The sequence below is a fragment of the Oryx dammah genome, unplaced genomic scaffold (genome assembly GCF_014754425.2).
Source record: "Oryx dammah isolate SB20612 unplaced genomic scaffold, SCBI_Odam_1.1 HiC_scaffold_1, whole genome shotgun sequence".
Classification (NCBI taxonomy): Eukaryota; Metazoa; Chordata; class Mammalia; order Artiodactyla; family Bovidae; genus Oryx; species Oryx dammah.
In genome coordinates this window covers 21,557,569-21,578,107 of record NW_024070185.1, presented here as the reverse complement: position 1 = coordinate 21,578,107, position 20,539 = coordinate 21,557,569, and positions in this window count along the sequence as shown.

The window sequence follows — 20,539 nt, the reverse complement described above, 5'->3', positions numbered from 1 at the left end:
GGGATGGTCTTGATCCCTTTCTCCTGTACAATGTCACAAACCTCATTCCAAAGTTCATCAGGCACTCTATCTATCAGATTTGGCCCTTAAATCTATTTCTCACTTCCACTGTATAATCATAAGGGATTTGATTGAGGTCATACCTGAATGGTCTAGCGGTTTTCCCTACTTTCTTCAATTTGAGTCTGAATTTGGTAATAAGGAATTCATGATCTGAGCCACAGTCAGCTCCTGGTCTTGTTTGTGTTGACTGTATAGAGCTTCTGCATTTTTGGCTGCAAAGAATATAATCAATCTGATTTCAGTGTTGACCATCTGGTGATGTCCATGTGTAGAGTCTTCTCTTGTGTTGTTGGAAGAGGGTGTTTGCTATGACCAGTGCATTTTCTTAGCAAAACTCTATTAGTCTTTGCCCTGCTTCATTCCGTATTCCAAGTCCAAATTTGCCTGTGACTCCAGGTGTTTCTTGACTTCCTCCTTTTTCATTCCAGTCCCCTATAATGAAAAGGACATCTTTTTTGGGTGTTAGTTCTGAAAGGTCTTGTAGGTCTTCATAGAACCGTTCAACTTCAGCTTCTTCAGTGTTCCTGGTTGGGGCATAGACTTGGATTACTGTGATATTGATGGAATCAAGATTGCCAGGAGAAATATCAATAACCTCAGATATGCAGATGACACCACCCTTATGGCAGAAAGTGAAGAGGAACTAAAAAGCCTCTTGATGAAAGTGAAAGAGGAGAGTGAAAAAGTTGGCTTAAAGCTCAACATTCAGAAAACGAAGATCATGGCACCCAGTCCCATCACTCCATGGGAAATAGATGGGGAAACAGTGGAAACAGTGTCAGACTTTATTTTGGGGGGCTCCAAAATCACTGCAGATGGTGACTGTAGCCATGAAATTAAAAGATGCTTACTCCTTGGAAGAAAAGTTATGACCAACCTAGATAGCATATTCAAAAGCAGAGACATTACTTTGCCGACTAAGTCAAGGCTATGGTTTTTCCAGTAGTCATGTATGGATGTGGAGTTGGACTGTGAAGAAAGCTGAGTGCCAAAGAATTGATGCTTTTGAACTGTGGGGTTGGAGAAGACTCTTGAGAGTCCCTTGGATTGCAAGGAGATCCAACCAGTCCATTCTGAAGGAGATCAGCCCTGGGATTTCTTTGGAAGGAATGGTGCTAAAGCTGAAACTCCAGTACTTTGGCCACCTCATGAGAAGAGTTGACTCATTGGAAAAGACTCTGATGCTGGGAGGGATTGGGGGCAGGAGGAGAAGGGGACGACAGAGGATGAGATGGCTGGATGGCATCACTGACTCGATGGACATGAGTCTGAGTGAACTCCGGGATTTGGTGATGGATAGGGAGGCCTGGCATGCTGTGATTCATGGGATCGCAAAGAGTCGGACATGACTGAGAGAATGAACTGAACTGAACTATCTTTGACAAAGAAGGCAAGAATATTTGATGGATTAAAGACAATCTCTTTAACAAGTGGTGCTGGGAAAACTGGTCAACCACTTGTAAAATAATGAAACTAGAATACTTTCTAATACCATACACAGAAATAAACTCAAAATCGATTAAAGATCTAAATGTAAGACCAGAAACTATAAAACTCCTAGAGGAGAATGTAGGCAAAACACTCTTCAACATACATCACAGCAGGATCCTCTATGACCCACCTCCCAGAATATTGCAAATAAAAGCAAAAATAAACAAATGGGACCTAATTAAACTTAAAAGCTTCTGCACATCAAAGGAAACTAAAAGCAAGGTGAAAAGACAGCCTTCAGAATGGGAGAAAATAATAGCAAATGAAGCAGCTGACAAAGAACTAATCTCAAAAATATACAGGCAACTCCTGCAGCTCAATTCTAGAAAAATAAACAACCCACTCAGAAAATGGGCCAAAAAACTAAACAGACATTTCTCCAAAGAAGACATACAGATGACTAACAAACACATGAAAAGATGCTCAACATCACTGATTATCAGAGAAATGCAAATCAAAACCACAATGAGGTACCATTTCACGCCAGTCAGAATGGCTGCGATCCAAAAGTCTACAAGTAATAAATGCTGGAGAGGGTGTGGAGAAAAGGGAACCCTCTTACACTGTTGGTGGGAATGCAAACTAGTACAGCCACTATGGAGAACAGGGTGGAGATTCCTTAAAAAACTGAAAATAGAACTGCCATATGACCCAGCAATCCCACTGCTGGGCATACACACAGACACACCGAGGAAACCAGGATTGAAAGAGACACATGTACCCCAATGTTCATCGCAACACTGTTTATAATAGCCAGGACATGGAAGCAACCTAGATGTTCATCAGCAGATGAATGGTTAAGAAAGCTGTGGTACATATACACAATGGAGTATTACTCAGCCATTAAAGAGAATACATTTGAATCAGTTCTAATGAGGTGGATGAAACCGGAGCCGATTATACAGAGTGAAGTAAGCCAGAAAGAAAAACACCAATATGGTATATTAACACATGTATATGGAATTTAGAAAGATGGTAACGATAACCCTGTATGTGAGACAGCAAAAGAGAGACAGATGTATAGAACAGTCTTTTGTACTCTGTGGGAGAGTGAGAGGGTGGGATGATTTGGGAGAATGGCATTGAAACATGTATAATATCATATACGAAACGAATCACCAGTCCAGGTTTGATGCATGATACTGGATGCTTGGGGCTGGTGCACTGGGATGACCCAGAGAGATGGTATAGGGAGGGAGGAGGGAAGGGGGTTCAGGATGGGGAACACGTGTATACCTGTGGCAGATTCGTGTTGATGTATGGGAAAACCAATACAATATTGTAAAGTAATTAACCTCCAATTTAAATAAATAACTTTATTTTAAAAATCAAAAAGACATGATAATGAGTTTGAGCCTGGGGCTCTAAACCATAAACACCAATTGGCATGTGCTATGCTTAGTTGCTCAGTCACATCCAACTCTTTGTGACCCCATGGACTGCAGCATGCCAGGCTTCCCTGTCCTTCACCATCTCCCGGAGCTAGCTCAAACTCATGTCCATCAAGTCAGTGATGACATCCAACCATCTCATCCTCTGTTGTCCTCTTTTCCTCCTGCCTTCAATCTTGCCCAGCACCAGGCTCTTTTCTAATGAGTCAGTTCTCCACATCATATAGACAAAGTATTGGAACTTCAGCTTCAGCATCAGTCCTTTCAATGAATATTCAGGATTGATTTCCTTTAGGATTGACTGGTTGGATCTTCTTGCAGTCCCAGGGACTCTCAAGAGTCTTCTCCAACAACACAGTTCAAAAGCATCAATTCTTTGGCACTCAGCTTTCTTTATGGTCTAACTCTCCCATCCATACATGACTACTGGAAAAATTATAGCTTTGACTAGATGGACCTTTGTTGGCAAAGTAATGTCTCAGCTTTTTAATATGCTGTCTAGGTTTGTCATAGCTTTTCTCCCAAGCAACAAGTGTATTTTAATTTCACGGCTGCAGTCACCATCTGCAGTCATTTTGGAGCCCAAGAAAATAAAGTCTGTCACTGTTTCCATTGATTCCCCATATATTTGCTATGAAGTGATGGGATCAGATGCCATGATCTTCGTTTTTTAAATGTTGAGCTTTAAGCCAACTTTTTCACTCTCCTCTTTCACCTTCATCAGGAGTCTCTTAAGTAACTCTTTGCTTTCTGCCATAAGGGTGGTGTCATCTGCATATCTGAGGTTATTGATATTTCTCCTGGAAATCTTCATTCCAGCTTGTGCTTCATCCAGCCTGACATTTCACATGATGTACTTTGCATATGTGTTAAATAAGCAGGGTGACAATATACAGCCTTGATGTACTCCTTTCCTGATTTGGAACCAGTCCACTGTTCCATGTCCAGTGTTAACCTCAACCTTTTGTTCTGTTTAAATGAAGTTGCTCAGTCATGTCCGACTCTTTGTGACCCTGTGGACTGTAGCCTACCAGGCTCCTCCATCTATGGGATTCTCCAGACAAGAATACTGGAGTGGGTTGCCATTTCCTTCTCCAGGAGATCTTCCTAATCCAGGGATCGAACCCTCATTGCAGGCAGATGCTTTAACCTCTCAGCCACCAGGGAAGCCTGTTTAAACTCTTATTGAATTGAATGATGAGTATCTGTGTTGGCTCAGATTTTGACTCAATGTGCTGATTCAATGCTAATCTCTTTTAGAGACATCCTCATAGACATACCCAGAAATAATGTTTTACCAGCTATCTGGGCATCTGTTAGTCCAGCCCAAATTGACATATAATGTTAGCTGTTAGAATAGGTGAAGTGCTCATTAGTATAAACTCTAAAATAAATTCCAGATAAGAATTATCCCACACAACTTGCTTCTTTGCTGCTGAAATCTGACTGCTCAGTTCCTAGTAGCACCGTGCTCTACCAAGTGTCATTGCTCTCAAGCATACGACCTGTTCTGGAACATCTGCCCCACTCCTCCCTCTCCCTCCTTTGTCCTTTAGTTGATCCTTAAGATCTCAATTTAAATATCATTTACCTATCAAATCTTTCTCTGGTTCCTAGGTTCTGGCTGCTTTCATTGGTCTCCTTTGATATCATATGCTTTCTCTGTTTAGTTTGTACTACAATGGTAATTAAACTATCATATAATTAAATGTTTAATGCTTTATCTTACACTAAAATATAAACTTTATGAGGGTAGGAACTATAGGTGGCTTGACTTTTCAGAAGTTCACTTTATACTACTTTGCTTTTTACAAAAGACCTGTATTAGTACTTGTTTTGATAATGGAAAGAAATTAGAGGATTTTCACTTTTAGGAAAAAGGGGGAAAATTGAAAAACTGTTTAGCATTTGTTTAGCAGGAAGCCTAACTGTTATAGAGGCAGTGCTCACCCTGAGCAGTGAGAGTGGCACTGCCAAGCTTCTTCCCAGGGAACTACACCCAGCTTCAAGTCACAGAAACTTTGAACCAAGTCTGTGCTTTATCTTCAGTTGTTTTGTGCACTTATTAGCAAGATAGGCCCTATAGTAACTGCCTCCTCAATTTATACCATTTTAGCTTATAAAATATTTCTTTACTTTCAGGTAGTGGGGAAAACCTACATATATTTTGCTTGTTACTTTATCCCTAGTTTCTAGAACAAAGAATAAACATGAGAGTTTAAAACAAAACATCTTTCATCAAATCCAAATTTACTAAGGATTATCCCTTTTTAGAGAGACTTTGTCTCTTCTTTTCTTTCTTTTGAGTTTCTAAATTATAATATCCTTTATATTTGAAGTAAAATTACATTTTAGGAAAAGCTGAATTTATTCAGTCTGGGAAAAATAAGACTGATATACTAGGGAAAGAGGATATAAAAACAATATTAAAAACAAGTTTTATATTTACCTGAAGAAATATGATAATAAACATGATAATAAATAAACATGATGCTAGTCCTATAATTTATTAGTGATATTGTTGCTTTTGGAAACCAAGGATGTTTTGCTTTCAAAGAGTAAACAATAAACTTTTAGGGTAAATGAAAACCTGAATCATATATATAGTATTGACATATTAAAAAAGAACACTTGATTATTTTAGAAGTAATATAGACACAAGATGACAGAGTAGAAGGATGTGCACTCATCTTCTCCTGCAAGAACTCCAAAATTACAACTTGCTGCTGAACAACCATCCACAGGTGAATGTTAGATCCCACCAAAAAAAGATAACCCACGTCCAAGGACAAAAGAGAAGCCCAGGATGATGGTAGGAGGGGTAAAATCATGTTTAAAATCAAACCCAATACCCACCAGAGACACTTGGAGAGCTCAAACAAAACCTTGTGTGCACCAGCAGACCCCACAGAGACTGAGCCAGACCGGCCTTTGAATGTCTCCTGCGGAGGAACAGGTCAGCAGTGGCCTGCCACAGGGACAGGGGCTCTGGGTGCAGCAGAACTGGGTGTGGCCTACTTAGAGAAGATCGCCATTAACCCCACCACAGAGCCACCAGAACTTACACAGGACTGGGGAAACAGACTCTTAGAGGGCACAAACAAAACGTTGTGCACAGCAGGACCCAGGGGAAAGGAGCAGTGACCCCACAAGAGACTGACCCAGACTTGCCTGTGAGTGTCCAGGAGTCTCTGGCAGAGGCCTGGGTTAGCAGTGGCCTGCTGCAGGGTCGGGGGCACTGAGTGCAGCAGTGCATGGATGGGACCTTCTGAAGGAAGTTGCCATTATCTTCATTACCTCCAGCATAGTTTGGTCTCAGATCAGGAACAGGGAGGGAACAGCCGCTGCCATTAATAGAAAATTGGATTAAAGATTTACTGAGAATGCCCCACCCATCAGAACAAGATCCAGTTTCCCCCACAGTCAGTCTCTCCCATCAGGAAACTTCCATAAGCCTCTTTTCCTTAGACCTAACTCATTGGAAAAGACCCTGATGCTGGGAAAGATTGAAGGCAGGATGAGAATGTGATGACAGAGGATGAAATAGTAGGATGGCATCACCGATTTGATGGACATGAGTTTGAGTAAGCTCTGGGTGTTGGTGATGGATAGGGAAGCCTGGCATGCTGCATTCCATGGAGTCGCAAAGAGTTGGACATGACTGAGCAACTGAACTGAACTGAACTTATCCATCAGAGGGCAGACAGAATAAAAACCACAATCACAGAAAACTAATCAAAGTGATCACATGGACCACAGCCATGTCTAACTCAATGAAACTATGAGTCATGCCATGTAGGACTACAATACAGATAAGTCATGATGAAGAGTTCTGACAGCATGTGGTCCACTGGAGGAGGGAATAGCAAACCACTTCAGTATTCTTGTGTTGAGAACCCCATGAACATATGAAAAGGCAGAAAGATATGACACTGAAAGATGAACTCCCCAGGTTGGTAGGTGCCCAATATACTACAGGAGAGGAGTGGAAAAATAACTCCAGAAAGAATGAAGAGATGGAGTCAAAGCAAAAAGAACACTCAGTTGTGGATATGACTGGCAATGGAAGTAAAGTCCAAAGCAGTAATGAACAATATTACATAAGAACCTGGAATGTTAGGTCCATGAATCAAGGTAAATTGGAAGTGGTCAAACAGGAGATGGCAAGAGTGAATATTGGCATACTAGAAATCAGTGAACTAAAAGGGACTGGAATGAGCAAATTTAACTCAGATGACCATTATGTCTATTATCATGGGCAAGAATCCCTTATAAGAAATGCAGTAACCCTCATAGTCATAGTAGCCCTTACAGCAGAAAGCAAAGGAGAACTAAAGAGCCTCTTGATGAAAGTGAAAGTGGAGAGTGAAAAAGTTGGCTTAAAGCTCAACATTCAGAAAACGAAGATATTGGCATCCTGCCCCAACACTTCATGGCAAATAGATGGGGAAACAGTGGAAACAGTGGCAGACTTAAGTTTCTTGGGCTCCAAATCACTGTAGATGGTGACTGCAACCATGAAATTAAAAGACACTTACTCCTTGGAAGAAAAGCTATGACCAACATAGACAGCATATTAAAAAGCAGAGACACTATTTTGCGAACAAAGGTCCATCTAGTCCAGGCTATGGCTTTTGCAGTAGTCATGTATGGATGTGAGAGTTGGACTATAAAGAAAACTGACTGCTGAGGAATTGATGTTTTTGAACTGTGGTGTTGGGGAAGATTCTTGAGAGTCCCTGGGACTGCAAGGGGATCAAACCAGTCCATTCTAAAGGAAATCAGTCCTGAATATTTATTGGAAAGACTGATTTGAAGCTGAAACTCCAGGACTTTGGCCACCTGGTGCAAAGAACTGATGCATTTGAAAAACTCTGATGCTGGGAAAGACTGAATGCAGGAAGAGAATGGGATGACAGAAATGTGATGGATGCCATCACTGACTAAATGGCCATGAGTTTGAGTAAACTCTGGGAGCTAGTGTTGGACAGGGAGGCCTGGCATGCTGCAGTCCATGGGGTTGCAAAGAGTTGTACATGACTGAGTGACTGAACTGAACTGAACTAAGCCCTCGTAGTCAAAAAAAGAGTCTGAAATGCAGTTCTTGGGTGTAAACTCAAAAATGACAGAATGATCTCTGTTCGTTTCCAAGGCAAACCATTCAATATTAGAGTAATCCAAGTCTATGCCCCAAACAATAATGCTGAAGAAGATGAAGTTGAACGGTTCTATGAAGACATACAAAATCTTCTAGAGCTAATACACGAAGAAGATGTCCTTTTCATTATAGGGGACTGGAATGCAAAACTAGGAAATCAAGAGATACCTGGAGTAACAGGCAAATTTGGCCTTGGAGTACAAAACAAAGCAGGTCAAAGGCTAACAGAGTTTTGCCAAGAGAACACACTGGTCATAGCAAACGCCCTCTTCCAACAACACAAGAGAAGACTCTATACATGGACACCACCAGATGATCAATAACAAAATCAGATTGATTATATTCTTTGCAGCCAGAGATGGAGAAGTGCTACAGTCAGCAAAAACGAGACCGGGAGCTGACTGAGGCTCAGATCATGAACTCCTTATTGCCAATGTCATATTTACATTGAAGAAAGTAGGGACAACCACCAGACCATCCAGTTCAGTTCAGTCGCTCAGTCGTGTCCGACTCTTTGCGACCCCATGAATCTCAGCATGCCAGGCCTCCCTGTCCATCACCAACTTACGGAGTTCACTCAGACTCAGGTCCATCGAGTCGGTGATGCCATCTAGCCATCTCATCCTCTGTCATCCCATTCTCCTCCTGCCCCCAATCCCTCCCAGCATCACAGTCTTTTCCAACGAGTCAACTCTTTGCATGAGGTGGCAAAAATACTGGAGTTTCAGCTTTAGCATCATTCCCTCCAAAAAAATCCCAGGGCTGATCTCCTTCAGAATGGACTGGTTGGATCTCCTTGCAGTCCAAGGGACTCTCAAGAGTCTTCTCCAACACCACAGTTCAAAAGCATCAATTCTTCGGCACTCAGCCTTCTTCACAGTCCAACTCTCACATCCATACATGACCACTGGAAAAACCATAGCCTTGACTAGACGGAACTTTGTTGGCAAAGTAATGTCTCTGCTTTTCAATAGGCTATCTAGGTTGGTCATAACTTTCCTTCCAAGGAGTAGGTGTCTTTGAATTTCATGGCTGCAATCACCATCTGCAGTGATTTTGGACCCCCCAAAAATGAAGTCTGACACAGTTTCCACTGTTTCCCCATCTATTTCCCATGAAGTGATGGGACCAGATGCCATGATCTTCGTTTTCTGAATGTTGAGCTTTAAGCCAACTTTTTCACTCTCCACTTTCACTTTCATCAAGAGGCTTTTTAGTTCCTCTTCACTTTCTGCCATAAGGGTGGTGTCATCTGCATATCTGAGGTTATTGATATTTCTCCCAGAAATCTTGACTCCAGCTTGTGCTTCTTCCAGCCAAGCGTTTCTCATGATTTACTCTGCATATAAGTTAAATAAGCAGGGTGACAATATACAGCCTTGACATACTCCTTTTCCTATTTGGAACCAGTCTGTTGTTCCATGTCCAGTTCTAACTGTTGCATCCTGATCTGCATACAGATTTCTCAAGAGGCAGGTCAGGTGGTCTGGTACTCCCATCTCTTGCAGAATTTTCCACAGTTTATAGTGGGCCACACAGTCTAAGGCTTTGGCATAGTCAATAAAGCAGAAACAGATGTTTTCCTGGAACTCTCTTGCTTTTTTGATGATCCAGAAGATGTTGGCAATTTGATGTCTGGTTCCTCTGCCTTTTCTAAAACCAGCTTGAACATCTGGAAGTTCACGGTTCATGTATTGCTGAAGCCTGGCTTGGAGAATTTTGAGCATTACTTTACTAGCGTATGAGATAAGTGCAATTGTGCAATAGTTTGAGCGTTCTTTGGCATTGCCTTTCCTTGGGATTGGAATGAAAACTGACCTTTTCCACTCCTGTGGCCACTGCTGAGTTTTCCAAACTTGCTGGCATATTGAATGCAAAACTTTCACAGCATCAACTTTCAGGATTTGAAATAGCTCACTGGAATTCTATCACCGCCCCTAGCTTTGTTTGTAGTGATGCTTTCTAAGGCCCACTTGACTTCACATTCCAGGATGTCTGGCTCTAGGTGAGTGATCACACCATTGTGATTATCTTGGTCGTGAACATTTTTTTGTATAGTTTTTCTGTGTATTCTTGCCACCTCTTCTTAATATCTTCTGCTTCTCTTAGGTCCAGACCATTTCTGTCCTTCATCGAGCCCATATTTGCATGAAATGTTCCCTTGGTATCTCTAATTTTCTTGAAGAGATCTCTAGCCTTTCTCATTCTGTTGTTTTCCTCTATTTCTTTACATTGATTGCTGAGGAAGGCTTTCTTATCTCTTCTTGCTTTTCTTTGGAACTCTGCATTCAGATGCTTATATCTTTCCTTTTCTCCATTGCTTTTCACTTCTCTTCTTTTCCCAGCTATTTGTAAGGCCTCCTCAGACAGCCATTTTGCTTTTTTGCATTTCTTTTCCATGGGGATGGTCTTGATCCCTGTCTCCTGTACAATGTCATCAACGTCCGTCCATAGTTCATCAGGCACTCTATCAGATCTAGTCTCTTAAATCTATTTCTCACTTCCACTGTATAATCATAAGGGATTTGATTTAGGTCATACCTGAATGGTCTAGTGGATTTCCCTACTTTCTTCAATTTAAGTCTGAATTTGGCAATAAGGAGTTCATGATCTTAGCCATAGTCAGCTCCTGGTCTTGTTTTTGTTGACTCTATAGAGCTTCTCCATCTTTGGCTGCAAAGAATATAATCAATTTGATATCAGTGTTGACCATCTGGTGATGTCCATGTGTAGAGTCTTCTTTGTGTTGCTGGAAGAGGGTGTTTGCTATGACCAGTGCATTTTCTTGGCAAAACTCTATTAGTCTTTGTCCTGCTTCATTCCGCATTCCAAGTCCAAATTTGCCTGTGACTCCAGGTGTTTCTTGACTTCCTCCTTTTGCATTCCAGTCCCCTATAACGAAAAGGACATCTTTTTTTTGGGTGTTAGTTCTAAAAGGTCTTATAGGTCTTCATAGAACCGTTCAACTTCAGCTTCTTCAGTGTTACTGGTTGGGGCATAGACTTGGATTACTGTGATATTGAATGGTTTGCCTTGGAAACAAACAGAGATCATTTTGTCGTTTTTGAGATTGCATGCAAGTACTGCATTTTGGACTCTTTTGTTGACCATGATGGCTACTCCATTTCTTCTAAGGGATTCCTGTCTGCAGTAGTAGATATAATGGTCATCTGATTTAAATTCACCCATTCCAGTCCATTTTAGTTCACTGATTTCTAGAATGTTGACATTCACTCTTGCCATCTCCTGTTTGACCACTTCTAATTTGCCTTAATTCATGGACCTGACATTCCAGGTTCCTATGCAATATTGTTCTTTACAGCATCGGACCTTACTTCTATCACCAGTCACATTCACAACTGGCTATTGGTTTTGCTTTGGCTCCATCCCTTCATTCTTTCTGGAGTTATTTCTTCACTGATCTCCAGTAGTATATTGGGCACCTACTGACCTGGGGAGTTCCTCTCCAGTATCCTATCATTTTACCTTTTCATACTGTTCATGGTGTTCTCAAGGCAAGAATACTGAAGTGGTTTGCCATTCCCTTCTCCAGTGGACCACATTGTGTCGGACCTCTCCACCATGCCTGCCCATCTTGGGTGGCCCCACAGGGCATGGCTTAGTTTCATTGAGTTAGACAAGGCTGTGGTCCTAGTGTGATTAGATTGACTAGTTTTCTGTGATTATGGTTTCAGTGTGTGTGCCCTCTCGCAACACCTACCATCTTAACCTGGGTTTCTCTTACCTTGGACGAGGGGTTTCTCCTCACTGATGCCCCTCCTGAACTTGAACATGGAATTGCTCATCTAGGCACTCCGGCGCCGTTGCAGCCACCGCTCCTTGGACGTGGGGTTGCTCCTCCCGCCCGCCGCCCCTGGCCTCGGGCGGGGGTAGGTCCTCTCGGCTGCTCCTGCGCTGTTGCAGTCTGGCACTCTTGGCCGACGCCCCGACCTCGATCTCGGATGCAGGGTAGTTCCTCTTGGCTGCCGCCCCTGACTTTGGACACAGGATAACTCCTTTCGGCTGCTGCCCCTGACCTTGGACATGGGGTAGTTCCTCTCGGCTGCCACCCGTTGGACGTGGGGTCCTCCCGACTTCTGCCCCTGACCTCGGAGGTGGGGTAGCTCCTCTCGCCCCTCTCTGCATGCCATTGCAGCCACCTGTGCTCTGCGCAGACCATCTAAGTGTGACCTAAATCAAATCCCTTACAATTATTCAGTGGAAGTGAAAAATAGATTCAAGGGATTAGATCTGATAGAATGACTGAAGAACTAAGGGCGGAGGTTCATGGCATTGTACAGGAGGCAGTGATCAAAACCATCCCCAAGAAAAAGAAATGCAAACAGGCAAAATGGTTGTCTAAGGAGGCCTTACAAACAGCTGTGAAAAGAAGAGAAGTGAAAAGCAAATAACAAAGAGAGATAAGAAAGCCTTCCTCAGTGATCAATGCAAAGAAATAGAGGGAAACAATAGAATGGGGAAGACTAGAGATCTCGTCAAGAAGATGAGAGATACCAAAGGAACATTTCATGCAGAGATGGGCACAATAAAGGACAGAAATGTTATGGACCTAACAGAAGCAGAAGATATCAAGAAGAAGTGGCAAGAATACACATAAGAAATATACAAAAAAGATCTTCATGAACCAGATAACCACAATCGTGTGATCACTCACCTAGAGCCAGACATCCTGGAATGTGAAGTCAAGTGGGCCTAGGAAACATCACTACAAACGAAGCTAGTAGAGGTGATGGAATTCCAGTTGAGCTATTTCAGATCCTAAAAGATTATGCTGTGAAAGTGTGGCACTCAGTATGCCAGCAAATTTAGAAAACTCAGCAGTGGCCACAGGACTGGAAAAGGTCAGTTTTCATTCCAATCCCAAAGAAAGGCATTGCCAAAGTAGTCATACTTCTGCACAATTGCACTCATCTCACACGCAAGCAAAGTAATGCTCAAAATTCTCCAAACCAGGCTTCAACAGTATGTGAACTGTGAACTTCCAGATATTCGACCTGGATATAGAAAATGCAGAGGAACAAGAAATCAAATTGCCAACATCCATTGGATCATCAAAAAACGAAGAGCATTCCAGAAAAACATCTACTTCTGCTTTATTGAGTACACTGAAGCCTTTGAGTGTATGGATCACAACAAACTATGGAAAATTCTGAAAGAGATGGGACTACCAGACCACCTGACCTGCCTCCTGAGAAATATGTATGCAGGTCAAGAAGCAACAGTTAGAAGTGGACATGGAACAACAGACTGGTTCCAAATAGGAAAAGGAGTATGTCAAGGCTGTATATTGTCACCCTGCTTTTTTAACCTATATGCAGAAAACATCATGTGAAATGCCTGGCTGGATGAAGCACAAGCTGGAATCAATATTGCCAGGAGAAATATCAATAACCTCAGATATGCAGATGACACCACCCTTATGGCCAAAAGGGAAGAATAAAGAGCCTCTTGATAAAAAGTGAAAGAGGAGAGTGAAAAAGTTGGCTTAAAGCTCAACATTCAGAAAACGAAGATCATGGCATCTGGTCCCATCACTTCATGGCAAACAGATGGGGAAACAGTGAGAAACTATTTTTTGGGCACCGAAATGGCTGCAGATGGTAATTGCAAGTATGAAATTAAAAGACTCTTGTTCCTTGGGAGAAAAGCTATGACCAAACTAGACAGTGTATTAAAAAGCAGAGACATTACTTTGCCAACAAAGGTCCATCTAGTCAAGGCTTTGGTTTTTCCAGTAGTCAAGTATGGATGTGAGAATTAGACTATAAAGAAAGTTGAGTGCTGAAGTATTGATGTTTTTGAACTGTGGTGTTGGGGAAGATTCTTGGGAGTCCCTTGGACTGCAAGGGGATCAAGCCAGTCCATCCTAAAGGAAATCAGTCTTGAATATTCATTGGAAGGACTGATGCTGAAGCGGAAACTCTAGTACTTTGGCCACCTATGCAAAGAACAGACTCACTAGAAAAGACCCTGATGCTGGGAAAGATTGAAGGCAGGAGGAGATGGGGACAACATAGAATGAGATGGTTGGATGGCATCACTGACTTAATGGACACGAGTTTGAGTAAGCTCCAGAAGTTGGTGATGGACAGGGATGCCTGGTGTGCTGCAGGCCATAGGGTCGCAAAGAGTCAGACACAACTGAGTGACTGAACTGAACTGAACTGAATATAGACATAATCACCAGATCTTAGGAAAAGTGTCTTATGTTTACAAGCCACAATCTGAATTTAAAATCAGTACAGCAAATATAGAGGAGCCAGAGAACTTATTCTAGCACTATGGTAGGTGGTTTCCAATACTTATACAATTTTAAGAAATATTATATTTTAGCTTCAAGATAAATAACAATAATGTAACAACTGGCCTATCTAGTGACTTCTACCTTTGTGTTATTGGCCAGAACAGCTTAAAACTAAGAGTAGCAAAAAGATTAATATTTTCAATTGCATAACTTAGACACATAGGATAAAATTGAGGTTATGAGTAAATAAGGAAGGAGAAAGCAGTAATTGGGCAGACAAATATCTGTGCTTGCTGCAATATCTCAATAAATGATAATTAATAATAATGATGATGAATATTATTAACCCTTTTCACAGATGAGGAAGTTAGACTGACTAAATGTTTAAGTAACTTGCTTTAGGTCACAGAGCTAATGGGTGGTATAGCCATACCACCAGGTTTTTGAACCTGGCAGCTTGGCTCCAGACTGTGCTTTAAACTGTTTTACTAAAAAAGCTTAAAAATGCATGAATAGTCTTAAAGCACATACATACCTGTACGTTTGTATATTTTAGCATCAAAGATCATGGTTCAACTAGTATTAAGAATGTAGAACTCTTTGGAAAAACCCATTATATTTTTCTATTTACTTTAACTCTTTACAATCTCTTTTAAATTATTTTTAAGACCAAATTTTTTTAAGTGAAATAAGGAAAGAAAAGTGCACATGGAATCAAACTGAAACTATAGTAAATAATATAGATGCAATATGAAAATATGAATGGATGTAATAAAAAGCAAGTCTCTCTTACCCTAGACTCCAAATTTCTGGAGGCAATCACAGAAGCAATCCTTGTCCTGTCAGAGGTTGTTATTACTCCCTGCTTTCCAGGATGTCTGGCTGTACTATCCAAACTTGCTTTCTTCCTTTCAGTAACTGACCATCTAATTTTACGTGGCCACATGGGTGCTTTGCTCAACACTATTCTTTCTAGCTTTCCTTATAGCTAGGTGTGAGTATTTGACTGAATCCCAGGCACTGGGATATTAGTGGTATGATGTATATAAATTCCTCCATCTAAATTATGCAGATAATGGGAAATGGAATTGTTCCTAGATTAAAAAGAATTCACCCATTTCCTGTCTATAGCTCAATGTAAACTGTTATTTAGGAGAAAAGTAAAAAATTTCCCTCTTTAGTTTAATGCACAGGTTAAGTTGTGGAAACAAAGAGTCACGGAAATAAAAATAACATTTCATTAGTCTCTAATCATTAAATCACTTCTTAGTTCATTTGATAACGACTAATGATAATATATTAATACATGTTTTGGCTTCATAAACATTTTTGAATTTTCTAAGCCTTAAATTTCCAGCAGGAAACACTGTTGATCAAATTTCTTATATATCAACACTCTTTGTTAAGAGATAGACAAGTTTTATTTTAACATGTTCTTTTCTCAAAGATGAAATGTTAAGAAACAAAAGTTAATAAATTTGATTGATTTTGCTTTTCTGGGTGAAAGCCTGCCTTTTATGTTTTTAGAGTAGTTATGTAATGTGAACACTAAAGGACTGGCCACAGTTGTTTTTTTTTAATATTTGTCTATGGAACAATCAAAGGATCTTATATCGTCTAAGTGAAAAGGACAAAGTGGTTTTGTGTTGTGTGTGTGTGTGTGAGAGAGAGAGAAATAGAGAGGGAGAAAGAGGGAGAGAGAGAGAAAGAGAGAGGGAGAAAGAGGGAGAGAGAAAGAGAGAGAGACTTTTTGTAGATGTTTTAATATTAAGAGACCAAGTGTTAGTCACTCAGTCATTCATGTCCGACTCTTTGTGACCCCATGGATTGTAGCCCACCAAGCTCCTCTGTCAATGGAATTCTCCAGGCAACAATATTGGAGTGAGTTGCCATTTACTTCTCCAGGGGATCTTCCCGTCCCAGGGATGGAACCCGCCTCTCCCACATTTCAGGCATACTCTTTATCGACTGAGCTACCAGGGAAGGCCTTTAAGTGACCAAAACAAGGCAAATACCTCCACGTTGAGAAGTTGCTTCTTCTTTTAGTCAGTTTTGTTAATACAATTCTGGAGATTACTTTTCAGTTCAAATGAGTTTAAAAGCAAGTTGTGTGACAAAATTTGAATTGATTAGAACCACATGTGTTACTAAGCTGACTTCCAAGCCAGTTGGTCTGGCCTTCTATTTCCTACCTTTCTATGCAGGGAGAATGCAAGTACTTATTAATGTTCTCTGAGATCCTGCCTAAACTCCACAGAAAACAAGGAGGAAATGTAAAACAGGGATCAAAATATATTCAGTGTCTTTTTATGTACCTTTTTATTTCCTTTCATCTCTGTTTCTTTAAAGTTTTCATTACATGAGTTAGTGTTTATTTGTAGTGGATACAATTGTTTTTCATATGCAACCAAACACCTTGTAGAAAACAGAAAATGTAGTTCAAGGTCAGTGAAGGATTTTACAGACTAATTAGAGAAACCATAAGGAAAATAAGAACCTAAAGGCATATGGCTGTTTTATCTTAGTTCAGAGGAGGAAATTTCTTTTAGTTTCTCCATAAGTATAGTGTTTGTTCTATTTATAATTTACTAAAATTGATTGGCAAGGCTGGTAGAGAAAGTAAGGTTAAACTCCTTTTTAATTTTCTTATGGGTTCATATTTATTAGAGAGTAAAATGTGTATATTTGTTGGACATAATAGAGAATATTCCATGTCTCCAAAATGTGTTATATAAAACTGAGTCATTTTTCACATCCCCTGATATTGTTGGTAGTTGAACATATGAAATTGAGGGAGCGAAGTCAGTCACATTGAAGCTTCTGAAGCAAATGTCAGTCTCAGATTTTGAAGAGTTACTTCATGTGTTTTAAACATGTGGTTTAAAAAAAGAAATATAAAAAGGTCTCGACAGTCTTTCTACATACATTTTGGCTCAAAGTATGGAAATTTCTGGGTGAGCTTTAAATACTCTTAATGACTTTTACCATTCTGTTGCCATGTAGAAATATGAGCCTATTATAAAGACTCTGTCTGGTTTTCACTAAAGTCTGAAGGCTCCCATCTTTATCCAGAGGTTTTATTTTACAGGGTAAGAAGTTAACCTGTCTCCTGCACCATCTCCATCATCTGCTCACCTCTACCTCTCTCCCCTGTGGCCACTACGACCACCACACCCCACAGCACTCATTAGAGTTTTTAAGTGAGTTTAAGAGAACCATTTGCTTACAGATCAAAAGTTAGCAGTAGTGTACATTATTGAGTAAAGGAGTTTTCTGTAATTTATTTCTCTCTCTTGTTCTGTCCTACATCTCTTACTACAGGGCCTCCATTTCTCAGTGGGAGCTCTATTGGCAATTGGGTGAGACAATGCTTTATTTAAGTGCAGAATGTTGCTTCTCAGTTTTTGACATTTAGCAACCCTGGCTCGCACTCACTAAATGTTGTAGCACTTCCTAGCCATTGTGAAAAGCAAAAACATTTTCTCACATTTCCAGTACCTTATAGGAAGCTAGTACTAGCCCTTGTTGGGGACCATTGGTAGACTAAAGCTCCACAAGGATATTGGTAGGATATATGTATTTCTGCTATTCAAGCATTAATGTTTACTCTGGGTAATATTATGACAGATGTGGAAGCATATAAAAGTCAAGACTTGCCAGCAAGACAATCAGTGAACAAACTGGGGCTCCCAATTTCTTCACACTGTAGTAATTCTCACACAAAATAAATATATAAGTTTTGAAATTGTCTGCAGTCATTCTGGTTTTCCTAAGAACTATAATCTACTGGGTAGCAGAAGGAAATTCAGTTTCATTTTATGATCTCACTGTAATCAACCATGTCAGTGACTTTCTGTATAACCCAAACTCTTCTTATATGCCTCAGGAAAAACACTTGGTCTTTTCGGATTTGCTCCATTGCCAGGAAGTGCTGGGGTATATAAGGAAAAGATGGCTTAAGGCATCCACTTGGCAGCAGAGGAGATGAAGCCCTCTAATCATCCTGTTGCTCTTTGGATACTCTTTGTTGGTCTCCTCTCTGATGGATTCCTGTTGCACTGCAGCTCACTGTGTTTAGCCGTTTGAATAAACATGATCTTCCGGGTGAAGATCAGGGCTCAGCTGAAAGTCTTTGAGCTTGACATCCCCACAAGAGAGAGATTTCTTTTCTCTGGGTCTAGGGAGTTTTTTGTATTTTTTTTTTTTTTAACTTTCTTTCCCCATATAGGCAAAGACTTCTCTCTTACACATAGGCCATGGAAAGACAGAAGGACTGTTTCGGTTTTACCTGTCTACCTGCCTTGCAATATGACTTTAGCTCTGATGCCAAGGCTGGACTGGAAATGTCAATGTGCAAACTTGTAGAGGTTTACTCTCTCACCTTGCAACTGCCTGGGTATTTTTGGTCACCTATGTACTTTCCTGGAGAAGGAAATGGCAACCCACTCCAGTATTCTTGCCTGGAGAATTCCATGGACAGAGGAGCCTGGTGGGCTACAGTCTATGGGGTCGCAAAGAATCGGATACGACTGAGCTACCTCACTTACTTCACTATGTACTTTCCCTGGAGTTTCCAAATTTTACCCTCTTCCTCTATCTTACCCCAAATTCCTTGGTACTGCAAGGGGTGGGAAATATTTTCCTTAATTTTTCTTTCTGTTGCTGTTCAGTTGCTCAGTTGTGTCTCTTTGCAACCCCGCGGACTGCAGCATGCTAGGCTTCCCTGTCCTTCCTATCTCCTGGAGTATTCTCAAACTCATGTCCATTGAATCCATATATAAATTGTGAAGTGTGCCAAGCATCTGTTTTAACAATACCAAGATTTCAAACATATATTTTGCTGTACTATTTTTTTGAGCAAAACCAGATAAATATTAACAATTTTTTCTATTTCTGTTCCTCTTATTGATATTAGTAAACTAATTAGACAGATGGCTACATTTGGCTATTAGAGGTGAAACTTGTGTTAAGGAAATGCATATATATGTGTGTATATATATATACACACATATATCAGTTCAGTTCAGTTACTCAGTCGTGTACAACTCTTTGTGACCCCATGGACTGCAGCATGCCAGACTCCCCTGTCCATCACCAACTCCTGGAGCTTACTCAAGCTCATGTCCATTGAGTCAGTGATGCCATCCAACCATCTCATTCTCTGTCATCCCCATCTCCTCCTGCCTTCAGTCTTTCCCAGGATCAGGGTCTTTTTAAATGAGTCAGTTCTTTGCAAAAGGTAGCCAGAGTATTGGCGTTTCAGCTTCAACATCAGTCCTTTCAATGAATATTTAGGACTGATTTCCTTTAGGATTGACTGGTTTGATCTCCTTGCAGTCCAAGGGACTCTCAAGAGTCTTCTACAAAACCAGAGTTCAAAAACATCAATTCATCAGCATTCAGCTTTCTTTATGGCCCAAACCTCGCATCCATACTTGACTACTGGAAAAACCATAGCTTTGACTAGATGGGCCTTTGTTGGCAAAGCATTGTCTCTGCTTTTTAATATGCTATCTAGATTGATCGTAGTTTTCCTTCCAAGGAGCAAGAGTCTTTTTATTTTCTGGCTGCAGTCACCATCTGCAGTCATTTTGGAGCCCCCCGAAATAACGTCTCTCACTGTTTCCTTATCTATTTGCCACGAAGAGATGGGACTGGATTCCATGATCTTAGTTTTCTAAATGTTGAGTTTTAAGCCAACTTTTTCACTCTTCTCTTCACTTTCATCAAGAGTATCTTTAAGTTCTTCACTTTCTGCCATAAGAGTGGTATAATCTGCATATCTGATGTTAGTGATATTTCTCCTGGCAGTCTTGATTCCAGCTTGTACTTCATTCAGCTCAACATTTCGCATGATGTACTCTGCATATAAGTTAAATAATCTGAGTGACAGTATGCAACCTTGATGTACTCCTTTCCCTATTTGGAGCCAGTCTATTGTTCCATGTCCAGTTCTAACTGTTGCTTCTTGACCTGAATACATATTTCTCAGGAGGCAGGTAAGGTGGTCTGGTATTCTCGTCTTTTTCAGAATTTTCCATAGTTTGTTGTGATCCACACACTCAAAGGCTTAGGTATAGTCAATAAAGCAGAAGTAGATGTTTTTATGGAACTCTCTGCTTTATTGATAATCCAATGGATGTTGGCAATTTGATCTCTGGCTCCTCTGCC